This window comes from Pelodiscus sinensis, chromosome 31, assembly GCF_049634645.1.
Source record: "Pelodiscus sinensis isolate JC-2024 chromosome 31, ASM4963464v1, whole genome shotgun sequence".
Taxonomy (NCBI): domain Eukaryota; kingdom Metazoa; phylum Chordata; order Testudines; family Trionychidae; genus Pelodiscus; species Pelodiscus sinensis.
In genome coordinates, this window is record NC_134741.1 from 9,354,923 (window position 1) to 9,368,042 (window position 13,120).

General features: G+C 50.4%; 7 non-coding genes across 7 annotated transcripts; 3 read left to right on the forward strand and 4 right to left on the reverse strand.

Annotated features, from left to right (window-relative positions):
- Window positions 1-1,270: 1,270 nt before the first annotated feature.
- TRNAT-AGU (transfer RNA threonine (anticodon AGU)) lies at window positions 1,271-1,344 on the reverse strand. The gene has a single exon. It is a non-coding gene; the product is annotated as a tRNA-Thr (tRNA).
- A 1,861-nt stretch (window positions 1,345-3,205) lies between these two features.
- TRNAY-GUA (transfer RNA tyrosine (anticodon GUA)) lies at window positions 3,206-3,295 on the forward strand. The gene is given in 2 exon segments: window positions 3,206-3,242; window positions 3,260-3,295. It is a non-coding gene; the product is annotated as a tRNA-Tyr (tRNA).
- A 929-nt stretch (window positions 3,296-4,224) lies between these two features.
- TRNAK-UUU (transfer RNA lysine (anticodon UUU)) lies at window positions 4,225-4,297 on the reverse strand. Its single transcript has one exon. It is a non-coding gene; the product is annotated as a tRNA-Lys (tRNA).
- Window positions 4,298-6,652: 2,355 nt separating this feature from the next.
- On the forward strand, window positions 6,653-6,724 carry TRNAE-CUC (transfer RNA glutamic acid (anticodon CUC)). The gene has a single exon. It is a non-coding gene; the product is annotated as a tRNA-Glu (tRNA).
- A 922-nt stretch (window positions 6,725-7,646) lies between these two features.
- Window positions 7,647-7,720, reverse strand: TRNAI-AAU (transfer RNA isoleucine (anticodon AAU)). Its single transcript has one exon. It is a non-coding gene; the product is annotated as a tRNA-Ile (tRNA).
- Window positions 7,721-8,970: 1,250 nt separating this feature from the next.
- TRNAC-GCA (transfer RNA cysteine (anticodon GCA)) lies at window positions 8,971-9,042 on the reverse strand. The gene has a single exon. It is a non-coding gene; the product is annotated as a tRNA-Cys (tRNA).
- Window positions 9,043-10,433: 1,391 nt separating this feature from the next.
- TRNAI-UAU (transfer RNA isoleucine (anticodon UAU)) lies at window positions 10,434-10,527 on the forward strand. The gene is made up of 2 exons: window positions 10,434-10,471; window positions 10,492-10,527. It is a non-coding gene; the product is annotated as a tRNA-Ile (tRNA).
- Window positions 10,528-13,120: the final 2,593 nt, after the last annotated feature.

Consider the following 13,120-nt stretch of genomic DNA (forward strand, 5'->3'; position numbering starts at 1 on the left):
TTGTGGGCACCACGTGGATTTATAGAGATGTAATATGATAGTCACTGTCTTCTTGTCAAGGCCTTTTAAAATAATTTCTAACATCACATTTGTGGCTGCACAGGGAGTGGATGTTTTCAGAGATCTCTCCAGCTGTGACTTGTTGTAGCATATTCGCTTTCATTTAGTATGTGTGTTACTAATTGTTTATACTAACTATGGCAGCTGATTCAAACTTTCATAATTTTTGTCATGCTTTTCTGGACTGTTTCCAATGCCAATGACAGCTGCCTGCATGAAGCCCTCCCCCACTCAGGCTCTTATTTCCCCAGGCACCTGACATCTGCAGCCTGTGCAGAAAAGCAGCTACCTGGGAAATGTGCTGGGGTGTTGGTCAGGGCTCAGCCAGGTGAGTCTCCCAGACAGAGCCTGCCTCTGGCACCCCAGCCCCTCCCTTCCCATGCTGAAAGAGCAAAGACTTGGCAGAATTCATGAATATAGAGGAGGCTATTTCCCCTGACTGGGAGCCGAACCCCGGCCGCAGCAGTGGAAGTGCTCAATCCTAGCCACTCGACAGACACAAACCTGCAGTGTTGGCTCAGCTACACTAGTCATCCCAAGTCACTTTCTCTCCCTTTCAGGACGTGGGTCTGTTCTCGGAGAAGGCGCGTGATGCCAGCATAGATGCTCCCCAGCACTTCTCCCCTGGCTGCACCCTCAGGTCCGGAGATGTGGACCTGCCCCTCTGCATCATGGGGGATGCTGCCTGCCCTTTGCTCCCAGGCTGATGAAGCCCTAGACAGGACACGTTGCCTAAAGCCAGGAACATATCCCAGGTGACAGCTCACATTTTCCTAGGTCCTCCTGGGACACAGAAGAGGCCTTCCCTGGCCACCCATGGAGCTGCTGGTTCAGGAAAAGGCTGATTGGGGAGGAACATTGGGAAGAAGGAAACCACAAGCCTGGAGTGGGTACAGAGGCTGCTGTGACTGGCACTGACAAGGCAGGGCTCTGACTGCAATTGCTGGGACAGGAGAGCCAGCACCACATGCCCTTGTGATTCCCTGAGGGGGGTCAGCACCTAGAGAGCCTGAGGGTGCAACCTCTGCAGCTCCTGCGGCCATGGAGAGTGAGGGTCTGTGGGCAGCAGGTGCTTCTCACTTGTGGTTTCTTCTTTCTAAAACTCCTCTCCAATCAGCCTTTTCCTGAACCAGCAGTTCCATGGGTAGCCAGGGAAGGCCTCTTCTGTGTCCCAGAAACACATAGGAAAATGTGATTAAAGGGTGTCAAAAGGCACCACTGGGAGTTGAACCCAGGATCTCCTGTTTACTAGACAGGTGCTTTAGCCAACTGAGCCATGGTGCCCTCCTCAGGAAGTCTGGTGAAACTGTTCTGTTCCATGGTCCCAGACAACATCTTTGACTGCCAAAGTGCAGCCAATCCCCATTTCCCTCCAACCCTGGGGGTGTCTGGCTCCCTAGGCACAGAAAGCTACAGCTCAGTCGGCAGAGGCTCTAATATGCTCATCTCCCCCAGCCGCTGGGGCTGTAGAGTGGCCTTTGCGGTTTGGCCCAGATGTGGGGAGGGAAAAGCACAACAAACATTAATCAGCTGGCTTATAAATCCCTTGGTCCTAGGGTTTGGGTTAGAGCTCCAAGGAGGGGGCCTGGCCTTCTTCAATTTGCTCCCTTCCTGAGGGCACAGAATTAACAAGAGAAGATTTCTTAACCCCACAGCAATCAGAGTTGGCCAAGGAGTTAGCAACAAATTTTTCGTCAACATTTAAGTAGAGGCAAGGAAACCCTCAAGGGTGTTTCTGTGTGTTTGTAGACCGAGGTTCATTCAAGTGGGGGTTTTTTTTGTGGACCTGCCCCGACCGCACCCCTAGAGACTCTGGAACAAAGAAGACACATGAGAAGAACCCAACTTTCTTCCTTTTGCTGTGACATGGATGGATCTAGCTCAGGTTTCACTCAAGGGGTCCGTCTGCATGTGAAGTACCTGTGTAGGGATAACATATAAATGTATTAAAAATGATTCCCCCAATTGGAAGTGACTCCCCATAATTTGTTCCCCACAACTTAAAGTGTTTAGATTTATTATTATTATTATTATTTGTTAAGATTGTTAAATGTTTAGATTTATAATTATTGCCCCTCTAGAATATAATTTGTTAGGAATGTAATATTAGGTCATGTAACTTAAAACTGTTAAAAATATAATACCATGTAGCCAGAAACAGCTCTCCTCTCTGTGTCCCAGGGCACACTCAAACTTATTGTTACACAATTGACGCCCATTCTCTTCAAAGCATTGTGAAGCAATTAACCCTAATCGCAAAGTGAAACATTGTAACTATAACAGTAACTAACTCAGCACTCAGAGAATGTTTTAAGAAATGCCACCCAGAAACCTGTGACTTTTTGTAACTACAACTCTTGTATATGTAAAGTTATTATTATACAAAATACTGTATGGGAAACATTAATTAGGGAATGTATGTAAGAGAGAGAGATTGCTTGGACGATGAATGAATGGTTTTGAGAGGTGCCAGCCTGAGAATGCAGCAACAAAGGGCTGAAGAAGGCGTCAGGTGCCAGGGCAACCAAAAGGTGTCAAGTGGAGAAAACCAAGTACTTGAGGCCCACCCTATGAGATCACTGATGAGCACCTGACAGCCACCCTGAACGTGATGCAGCAATTCCCATAGACTGGCATAGGAAGAAATTCCTATAAGAACTGGATTAAAAGACTATGGAGTCAGAGTCCAACGTTCTCCTACCAGCCCACCAGGAGCTTCAGATGCGCATCTGATCAAGACTTCGCTCCCCACTACCCTCACTTGTGTACAGAGTACCTGGCCAGTATTCTGTCACAAGCAACTTCCAGGCTGGTAACTATAACAACTACACAGAACCTGGATGAATGATTGAATGAATGTTTATATATATATATATATATATTTATAAGGGTTAAGTAGTGATAGGAATAAGTAGTTAAACAACGTTGTTTGCTTCTATTCTTTATTCTTTATTATTATCTTTACAATAAATGTGGCTTTTTGTTTTATCCCCCTCATAAGATCCTGCTTGCTTTTATTGGTACAACACCTGTGACAGCACCTGTGCGCTTCTGCCCCTCATCAGCAATGCCATATACTTTCGGGAGCACGTGCCCCGAGACTTATAGAAGGGACAACCTGGACTAGCCATCCTTAGTCAGGCTCCCTTCGATAGCTCAGCTGGCAGAGCGGCGGACTGTAGTGTGTGCTTGGCAAGTGATCCTTAGGTTGCTGGTTCAACTCCAGCTCGAAGGAGTGATTGTTTTCCCTCCGGCCTGGCCTTAGCAGAAGGCAATCAAGGTGGTTGCCTTGGGTCCATGTCTTCAGAGCTCTCCACTGGAATTGGCAGAAAGATTGTGGGTACAAGCTGCCAATCGCATTTCTTGGGCTGCGCAGGTTCTCTACACACAAAAGTTCTTTTGGAACAATGGCCGTTATTCCACAATAACACTGCAAGAGTCTACACAGCAATTCCGTTAGTTTGAAATAATTCTGAAGTAACAGATGGCTTATTTCGACTTCTGCAAACCTCATTCTACAAAGAATAACGCCTGTTCCAATTAGCTATTTTAAAAAAAGGCCCGTGTAGCTGCGCCACTGCTGCTAGTTTGAACTATCCCCTCCCCGGGGCCATTCTAAGTTATTCTTCCTGGGGCTCTAAATCGAGGTAGCTCGTCTACACTGGGGAGCCTGCCTCGGACTATTCTGAGGTTTCCCTGTAGTGTAGACGTGCTAGTTTGAAATAAGATATTTTTTAATAACTATTCAAGGCCAGCTTATTCCAAAATAAATGTGCCGTGTAGTCATAGCCAGAAGGATGAAGCAGAAGGAGGGAAGCCAGAAGTGCAGAGGCCAGCCTGAAAACTCAGTATTCCATATGGCTACACACAGAGATTTGTAGCTCAAAGCTGGAGCTGCTGTGGAAGGAGGTGAAGCTACAGAAGCTGACGGGGGACAATCAGCGGGCGGAGGGTTATTTTTTCTCCTCCCTGGGCTGATGTGGCGAGAACTGAAGAGAAGAAATCCTCTTCCCTTCTCCTCAGAAGATAGAAAATGCAGCTTGTTCCCCTCTCTCTGATTCTACTAAAGCTGGACCCCAGGACTAGACTTTTTCTTTCTAGAACCCTGGTGAAAACTGAAAGTGAATTGCTTGTAGACTTAGAATGTGAGTTAAAGAAGGACATCACCTAGCATGGGGCTTGAACCCATGATCCTGAGATTAAAAGTCTCATGCTCTGCCAACTGAGTTAGCCAGGCTTTATGCTGCAGTAGTCTTCCATCACAGAACCATCTCTCCAGTGACAGGTAAAGAGGCCCATTTCAGAATTTCGTTTAGCACAGCAGCAAGGGGAGATGGAGGAAAATCAACCCTCTTTCCAAGCTTTGTTCTCACGGCGCCAAGTGCGCTGCAGAAAAAGCCCGTGAGTGCTAAAGGGTGTCGGAGAGCCCAGAGCAGAGGGATCCCCTCAACACACACACACAGTCCCAGCCCCAAGCCTCCTTCCCATCCCAAATCCTGTGCCCTGACTTCTCTACCTTCCACATCCTCACCCCTTTCTTGCACAGGAGAGCGTCCACACTGCCAAGAGAGCTCTTGCACAAAAGCACAGCGTGCACGTGGAAGTATGGACATTTTCTTGCGCACGACTTGTTGCACAAGAACCCTTGTGCAAGATGTTCTTGCGCAAGAAGCTGCGAGTGTAGACATAGCCTTAGAGATATATCTAAAAGGAGATGTTAATACAAAGTTATATGAGGGTGATAATATTACAGGGAATTATCTTCAGTTGTCTGTATATGCAAATATATATTCAATATCTTCTTTCACACTAATGGGCATGAATACAAAGATTAAGGCAAGACTACACAACACACAGGCCCTATGTAAGTCAGTTCTGCTGATGTTAATAAAATTCAATATTTTCCCCATTTCCAACCACATGACAGCAGTTTTAATGAGCAAGGGCAGTCCAGGAATTTAACTACTAAAACACATCTCAGCAGAAATTGCGGAAGAGGCTCTTGCACAAGAAGGAGCTGTCTACGCTGCCCCTTCTTGCACAAGAGAAACGCTTTTGTGCAATGCCGTTACACCTATTACCTTTCAGGAAGAACGGCATTGCACAAGAGGGTTTTTCTTGTGCCAGAAGGGGCAGTGTAGATGCTCCTTCTGGCACAAGAGCCTCTTCTGAAACAAATGGTGGCTCATTAGGTATGCAAATGATGCTCAGCGATATTCCATGCTTAGCGTCATTTGCATATTACTCACGCAAAAAGCCGCGAGTGTAGACATAGCTCTAGGCAGGTTAGGCTGAGATGGGAGGAGGCGCCGCTGGGGTTGAGGCTCCTCAGTGGTGGCTTGGCAGGGACCAGGGCATGGCAACCACATAGGCCAAGGTCAATGGCAGCACCTCCAGCCTCTGGGAAATCTGTGGCCTTTGCTGCAAGGGGACACAAAACCAGGTAAGGTTCCCCCCTGATGCCCAGATCCCCAAGACCCAGCAGCCCCAGCTTGCTCCAACACCTTCCGTTCTCCCCACCCGCTCTCCTGGCCACACACGGCACTTCTTGGTGCATGTCAAGCCAGGCCCTGCAAGGAGCCACCGGGGCAGGAACCAGCCCTTGGAGCTCGGCTTGCACCGGAACCGGCAGTTTCCCACCACGTCTCGCTTGAGAAGAGGCGACTTGTTCCCCTTCCTCTCACCTCACGTCTCCCTTGTCTCCGTTCCCTTCAAAGGTCTTCTCTGCCTCGGGGCCTGCCTCCTCAGGGCGCTGCCCCTCTGCCACTGGGCTGGGAGTGGGAAACTCCTCAGTCTCTGCACTTGGGCTGAGAAGTCTCATGGGGACTCGTCTGTTGATGGCGTTAGTCAGCCCGATGGCCAGCCGGATCCATTCCATAGCGCTGCCGGAGAGGGAGCTTTCCCAATCTCCATTGGTATTTCCTGGGGCTTTGTGTAGGGGGATTGGGCTTGGCCATCTTCTCTGCTGGAAATGCCTCTTCTTGGGAAAGCAGCTCCCAGGAGCTCATGGAACTTCTTCTCAGCTTGGAAAAGGGACAAGCAAGGGGCGACGGGACAAGGGTTTATGTGATGATGACAGGGGTGCAGAAAGCAAATAAGAAATTATTTTTTCGCCTACTTAAGAACCAGGGTGACAGAATGAAACTGGTAAGTAACCGAGTTAAAAAGGAAGCATTTTTGCACCCAGTGGAACTCCTTGCCAGAGGATGTTGCGAAGGTGAAATCTACAAGAAGGTCCAAAAAAGAACTGGATAATTGAATGCAGGAAAGGTCAATCAATGGCATTTAACCAGGATGGACAGGGCAAGTGTCCCTAGCTGATGTATACCTGAAGCAGGAATGGAGGGATCACTTAATAACTGTCTGTCCTGAGGATTCCCTCTGGACAATGAAATTGGCTGGTGCTGTGAGACAGGATCCTGGGCTAGTTGGACAACTGGCATGGCCCAGTCTGGCTGCTTTGATGTTCTATTTGGCTGTTCTTGTCCCCTCTGGGCAAGGGAGAATGGACCCCCCCCCGCTCATCCTGAAGGGGACAGAAAATGGCCTGCGAAAGGCTAGTGTAAGTGAGCAAAGAGACTTGTTTCATGTATCCCTGATGGTCTAGTGGTTAGGATCCAGCACTCTCACTGCTGTGACCTGGGTTCAATTCCCAATCAGGGAAACCAGCTGCAACTTTCCCAAAACATGTCCCTGGTCAATCTTCTTGCCACATGTTACAGCAGCTGAGACCTAGCATGGGGCTAACTCTAACCCCTCCCCTTTGGCTGGGCACTGCCTGGACTCAGGCCTCCCCGGTGCCAGCCTAAGGGCTCTGGAGAGGACAGGGCAGCTCCAGGGGCAGAGTCCTTTCTTCTGCAGTAGTTCAAACCCAGCCCCTTGGTTCCAACTAACTAATATTACTCCTCATTGTTTGCCCTCTGTGCCTCCCTCCCAACCCCAACATACCCCAACACATCCCCTTCCCTCTCCCCCTCCCTCTCCCCCTCCCCCTCCCCTTGCTGGTAACACAAACAGGACTTTTCCCTGTTGAAAGAACAAACTCTCTGGTTTTTATGTGGGGAATGTAGAACTGGGGAGGGGCTGGGGAAAGACCCTGGGAGGGGGAAGAGGCTGGGAGGAAGGGCTAAGGCTGGCACCTTCCTCTGGTGGTCCCACTGCCTCATGTCAGGGGCCTCAGCAGCGCTGGGGGGTGGCTCCAGGGGGAGAAGCTGGTTCAGAGGAACTTGAGCTGCTGGGCCACTGAAGCAGGCCCCCAGCAGCAGCCTCTGTGCAGGGCTCACACGCTCCAGGCCTCCCGGTCATATTGAGTCTCCCCGTGTGGCTTGGGCTCCAGAGCCTGCCCCCCAGCTGGTGCCTTGAGGTAGCCACTGCAGCAGCAGGAATTTGGACATCAGGTCCCCTGCTTTTGGGGACAGGAAGCCAGGCCGAGGCCCTTTTAGCCACTGGAGCTGTGCAGACTGGAGCCTCCCCCTACCAGATCTCTGCCCTGCTTCCTGCAAAGCTCTCAGCCTTTTGCTTGTTTCTGTTTCCCTGTCCATAGCAGGCAGCTAAAGGAAGGGAAGTCAGAGACCCAAACACCCCTGTGGCCAGCATGGGGCTTGAACCCATGACCTTGGCGTTATTAGCACCATGCACTAACCAGCTGAGCTAGCTGGCCTACAGAAGTACAGCTCACCAGTGGCCCTTTCAAGCTGGGGAACCTGCCCCCCCAGAAGGGCATTTGGGTGCACCCAGGGGCAGCAAGAATTCTTGTTCTTGCGCAAGAAGCCGCCAGTGTAGACAGAGCCTTCGTGTGCAGAGCCGTTCCGCTGCTTATTGTCACAGGGGTTTCTTGTGCATGAAGGAGCAGTGTGATAGTCCACGCTTAGCCTCATTGGCCTATTGTTTGCACAAGAACCCATCAGTGTAAACATGGCCCCTGTGCTTTCTGTCTAAGCTTAAAAAATGTTGTGTGAAGCAGGGAGATTCTAGAACCTTCCTCAGCAAGTGAGTCTGAATCCTGCACCACGACCTCAGTGGGACCCGCTGGCGAAATACTGGTTTGCTGCAAATCCTTGGTAATTCCAGTGTTTGGCTTCCTTAGCTGTGACTACGCTGCGCATTGCTGAGCAATAAGATATGCAAATGAATATTGCTGCACATCATTTGCATACCTAATGAGCCATCATTTTTGCAGCACAGGCTTTTGCACAAGAAGGAGCTGTCTACACTGCTCCTTCTTGCACAAAAAAACCCTCTTGTGCAGAGCCATTCTGCTGCTTATTGTCAGGAACCCTCGTGCCACTTGGCAGGAAAATCCAGTTCTGACCAGTCTCTGAGCAGCCAGTGCCTGAGCTGATCCAACATGGATCCCTAGGTCACAGGTCACAAGCACCATTTAGTGGCCCCAGTTACTGACCTAAACACCATCATAACACGACTGCTATGTCTACACTGCAACCTTCTTGTGCAAGAACTGTTTGCGCAAGAGTTCTTTTGCAAAAGATCTTCCACAAGAGCACGTCCACACTGCCAAGTGCTTTGCACAAGAGATGTGCCTTTGTGCAAGAGCGTCCATGGCAGTGTGGTTGCTCTCTTGTGCAAGAAAACTCTGATGGGCATTTTAGCCATATGGGTTTCTTGCACAAGAAATTCATGTTGCCTGTCTACACTGCCCTCTTGTGGAAGAGCTCTTGTGCAAGAGGGCTTATTCCTCGTGGGGAGAGGAGTAATTCTTCTGGAAGAAGCACTGTTTTCCAACAATGTAGTGCAAATTTACTTATGCAAGAACACTCGTGCTGTGCTCTGCACGTTTTTGTGCAAGAACATTGAGCAAAAACCCTGCCATGTAGATGTAGCCTTCAGGTTTGTATTCATTCAAAGAGTTCACATACAAAGGAAATGTCTCTATTAAATAGACACTCTTGCAGGGGGCCCTCGGATTTGAACCAAGGACCATGTGATCTGCAGTCAAACACTCTGCCACTGAGCTACACCCCCATATGAAAAAAAAAAAGTGTCTGCAGCCAGTATTGAGAAGTGGGTGGGGAACAGGAGGCTTTTGTAGATCACACATCTCAGGTGGGATGGACCCTCACTGACCCCAGATTGTGACTGGTCCTAACATGGAGTTTGTCCAGAAAGCATCAGAACTGGGGCAGGACAGAGGTTCTGTCCACACAGAAAAGTTATTTTGAAACAATGGCCGTTATTCCAGAATAACAAGGCAAGAGTCTAGACAGCAATTCCGTTATTTTGAAGTAACTCTGAAATAACGGACGGCTGATTCCAACTTCTGTAGACCTCACTCTACGCAGAAAAATGCCTATTCTGAAATAGCTATTTCAAAATGAGGCACGTGTACATGCTCCACTTCTGCTATTTCAAAATATCCCTCCCTTCTCCCCCAGGGCCATTCTAAATTATTCCCCCTGGGGCTCTAAATCAAGGTAGCACCTCTACATTAGGGAAGCCTCCTCAGACTCATTTTGAGGTTTCCCTGCAGTGTAGACGTGCTATTTTGAAATAACTGTTCCAGAAGAGCTTATTCCAAAATAAACGTGCCGTGTAGACGTAGCCAGAGAGTCCTGAGAGATGAAGCAGCCGGAGGGAAGCCAGGAGAGCAGAGGCCAGTCTGAGAACTGAGTGTCCCAGGTGTCTACCCCAGGCCTTCTGTCTAGGTCCCAGGTGTAAGGGGCAGCACTAATGACTCTGAATCCTCCAATCTGAGTTTAAATCTCAGTGGGACGGGCTGGGGTGGTTGCTGGAAGGTCCTTGTGCTCCAGGCTTTTTGGCTTCCTTGCCCTGAGGTTCACTAAGGTGGTTTTGCTTGTCTGAGGCCCATTAGAGCTTTGTGAGCAGACTTGTGCTCAGGTGCCTGATGCCATCACAGCTGCAGGGCAGGTCGCCCATCTGACCCCTGAGCTCAGCCCATGCTGGAGGCAGCCAGAGAGTGTGAGCAGAACGGGGGCGGGGGAGTTGTATACTTTGGGAAGGGTCCTGGCTCCCAGCTACACGCCTTGACCATGACCATCGGTCCCTGCACAAAGTGCATTGTGGGAATAAGAGTTGGGGCAGCAGGAAAGGGGCCAACCCCTCAGCACCAGCGAGCAGGTGGAAGAAGATGGGAGTGAATCCTGCTACCTCTCACGTGCAAAGGGAGCACTAACCCACGTGCAACTCATCTCTCATGCTCTGGCCTCCAGCAGCTTTGTGCCCCACTAGGGTGGGTTATTTCAGAGACCAGGGAGGAAGAGGGAGGGGTCTCTGCATGTGCGGAGCCCCCCGGCTCTGCCTGTGAAAAAAACAAGGGCTCAGCAGAAACTTCAATTCCACTTTGTGCGTCTTGACTTTTTCAATCTAAGGACTTTGAAGAAGCATTTCAAATATCTGCTCCAGTGGCGCAATGGGTCAGCGCACAGTACTTATAAGGCAGTACTTGTAGGAGACATGCTGAGGTTGTGAGTTCAAACCTCACCTGGAGCACTCACTTTTAGTCCCTGCTGGGTTGTCCCCTTGCAGTGGTTCCCAAACTTTTCGGCATCACTCCCCCCCGCTTTTTGATTTGTGAAAACCTTCATGCCCCCCCTGGAATTTCTTCACACCCTCTCTCCTCCCCGTCCCCCGTCCCCCCCCCCAGGCTGTCCCCAGAGCCCAGGGCCCGGGACTCTGGTCAGCAAGTGAGACTCACCCGTCAGTCCAAGCTGCTCAGTCCCAGCTGCCATTCCTGCCTGTCCCATGCCAGCGCCGCACGCAGACCTGTGGGGCAGGACCGGGGGTGTCAGTGGGGCCCTGCTCTCAGTCCGTCCCTCACAGGCCCTGTGGGCTACTGGAGGGCTGAGCCCGTCACCCAGGCCTGGCGCAGGGATGGAACATGGGGCACGTTTCCCCCTGTGAGCGTGTGCGGGGGCAGGAGGGAGCCACATGGGCCCGGCTGAAGGTTTTGTGCTGGGGCTGGAGGCTTGAGCCCGAGCTGTCGGCCTCAGCGGGACTTGCTCCTCCCCCCTCTCCTGCCTTGCTGCCTCCTTTGGCCAGCAGCGCTCAGGGGGCAGCCGGGAGAGCCGGCACCAAGGGCAGAGGAGGCCGAGGCACAAGCCCCTCAGAGGGGACAGGCCTGAGGCCTCTGGCTTGCCCAGGCTCACGACAAGGGGCTTTCTGTGGTGCCGGGCGGGGAGGGAGGCCAGGCCCAGGCCAGTGGGAGAAGGGGCAGCGCCTGCCAGGGCAGCAAGGGGAGCTGCAGGGAGCGAGACGCGGCGTTTCTGCCTGGATCACTCAAGGGTCCTGCTGCGGGTGAAGCGCCTGTGACACCCCTGTGCTGCTGGGTTCTCCTGCCCCTCCCCTGGGAGGCCGACCCCTTCGGGGGCTCTTGCCCTGGCACTCGTCCAAGGGCCACCTGGGCAAAGCAGCCTGCCCCAGGCACCTTCCATAGCTCAGCTGGCAGAGCAGAGGCCTGTAGCGGGTGCTCGGCAAGTGTCCTTAGGTGGCTGATTCAACTCCAGCTGAAAGGAGAGATTCTTCTCCCTCCCCCTGGCTGCAGGCCCGGCCTTAGGAGCAGGCGGCTGGCTTGGGTCTGTCCCTTTGGGGCCTGCTGCTACAATTGACAAGCAGGTTTTGGGTACCAGCTGCCAATCAAATGTCTTGGGCTGCGCAGGCCTTGAGTCATGGCAAGAGCTGGAGGGGAATGGAGAACAGCTGCACTTTGGAATAGGAAGGGGGTGTCTGGCCCCATAAAGTAGAACAGTTTCAAAGCCCTTTCCAAAGAGGGCACCATGGCTTAGTTGGCTAAAGCAGCTGCCTAGTAAGTAGAAAAGCCTGGGTTCAATTCCCAGTTGTGCCTTGTTGCCAGGTCAATGGGTCTTTTCTTCCCACCATTCTTCAACATGTATCTGGAGTTGGTTTTACCTTCAGTTGAGCTTGGTGGTGCCCTCACAGTGGGAGTAGGATAGTAGCAAAGAGCAGGAGATGCCCTAGGCGTTTGATTTAGTGAGGCTTAGCTAGACTTGCTAAATCAAGTTTTGGAAGTTGGATTTCAGCAGCGGTCTCCACCTGAGTGAAGACATGGCCTAATGATGCAATTAGTTAGATGCGGACACTAATAGCCTCACTGCCGGTAACTCATAGAGGCTACATCTACACTAGAAGTTTTCTCTGTAAAAAATATGTTAATGAGGGACTCCATTGCATGAGTCACGATCTCATTTGCATATTTTCTGCCAATGGGATTGTTGTACAAAAACAAGCAGTGTGAACATTTTTTTTGCACAAAACCCCCTTGTTCCACAAGATTCTTATGCTCCCAAAGAAGAGGTATCCTGCTCTTGCAGAAAAAGGGGGTTTTGCACAAAAATAAAACTTCCATGCTGCTTGTTTTTGCACAACAACCCCAGCAGAAAACCAGATTGTCAGAAAATATGCAAATGAGATCATGACTCATGTAAATGAGACCCTCATTAGCAGGGGCTCAGCAAATAATGTAATCTACTTGCCCATGGATGTAAATAATTACGTCCCGGAAGAGCTGGAGCAGAACGATCTGCACATGCGCAGAACGATCTGTGTGTGCGCAGAGCGCAGAACTATGCGAAATCGCCTGGCTGGCGTGCAGAGCTCGCTGCTGCTTGGCAAGCCCTGCTCATTATCAGAGAGCTGATAGGTAAGGTCCCATGGAAATCAAGACTGAGAGGAAAAACAACTGAGGAGAGTTGGCATTTTTCAAAGGGACATTGTGAAGGGCCCAAAAGCAAGCTATTCCAATGTGTTGGAAAGATAGAAAATATGGCAAAAGACCACCTTGGCTTAACCACGAGATCTTGAATGTTCTAAAAATAAAAAAGGACTCTCATAAAAAATGGGAAGTATGACACATTACAAAGGATGAATATAGGCAAACAGCACAGGAATACAGGGGAAAGATTAGAAAGGCAAAGGCACAGAATGGGCTCAAACTAGCTAAAGGAATAAAGGGAAACAAGAAGATGTTTTATAAATACATTAGAAGCAAGAGGAAGACCAAGGAGAGGGTAGGCCCACTGGTCAGTGAAGAGGGAGAAACAGTGTGGAAGCAGGACTAAGGGAAAGG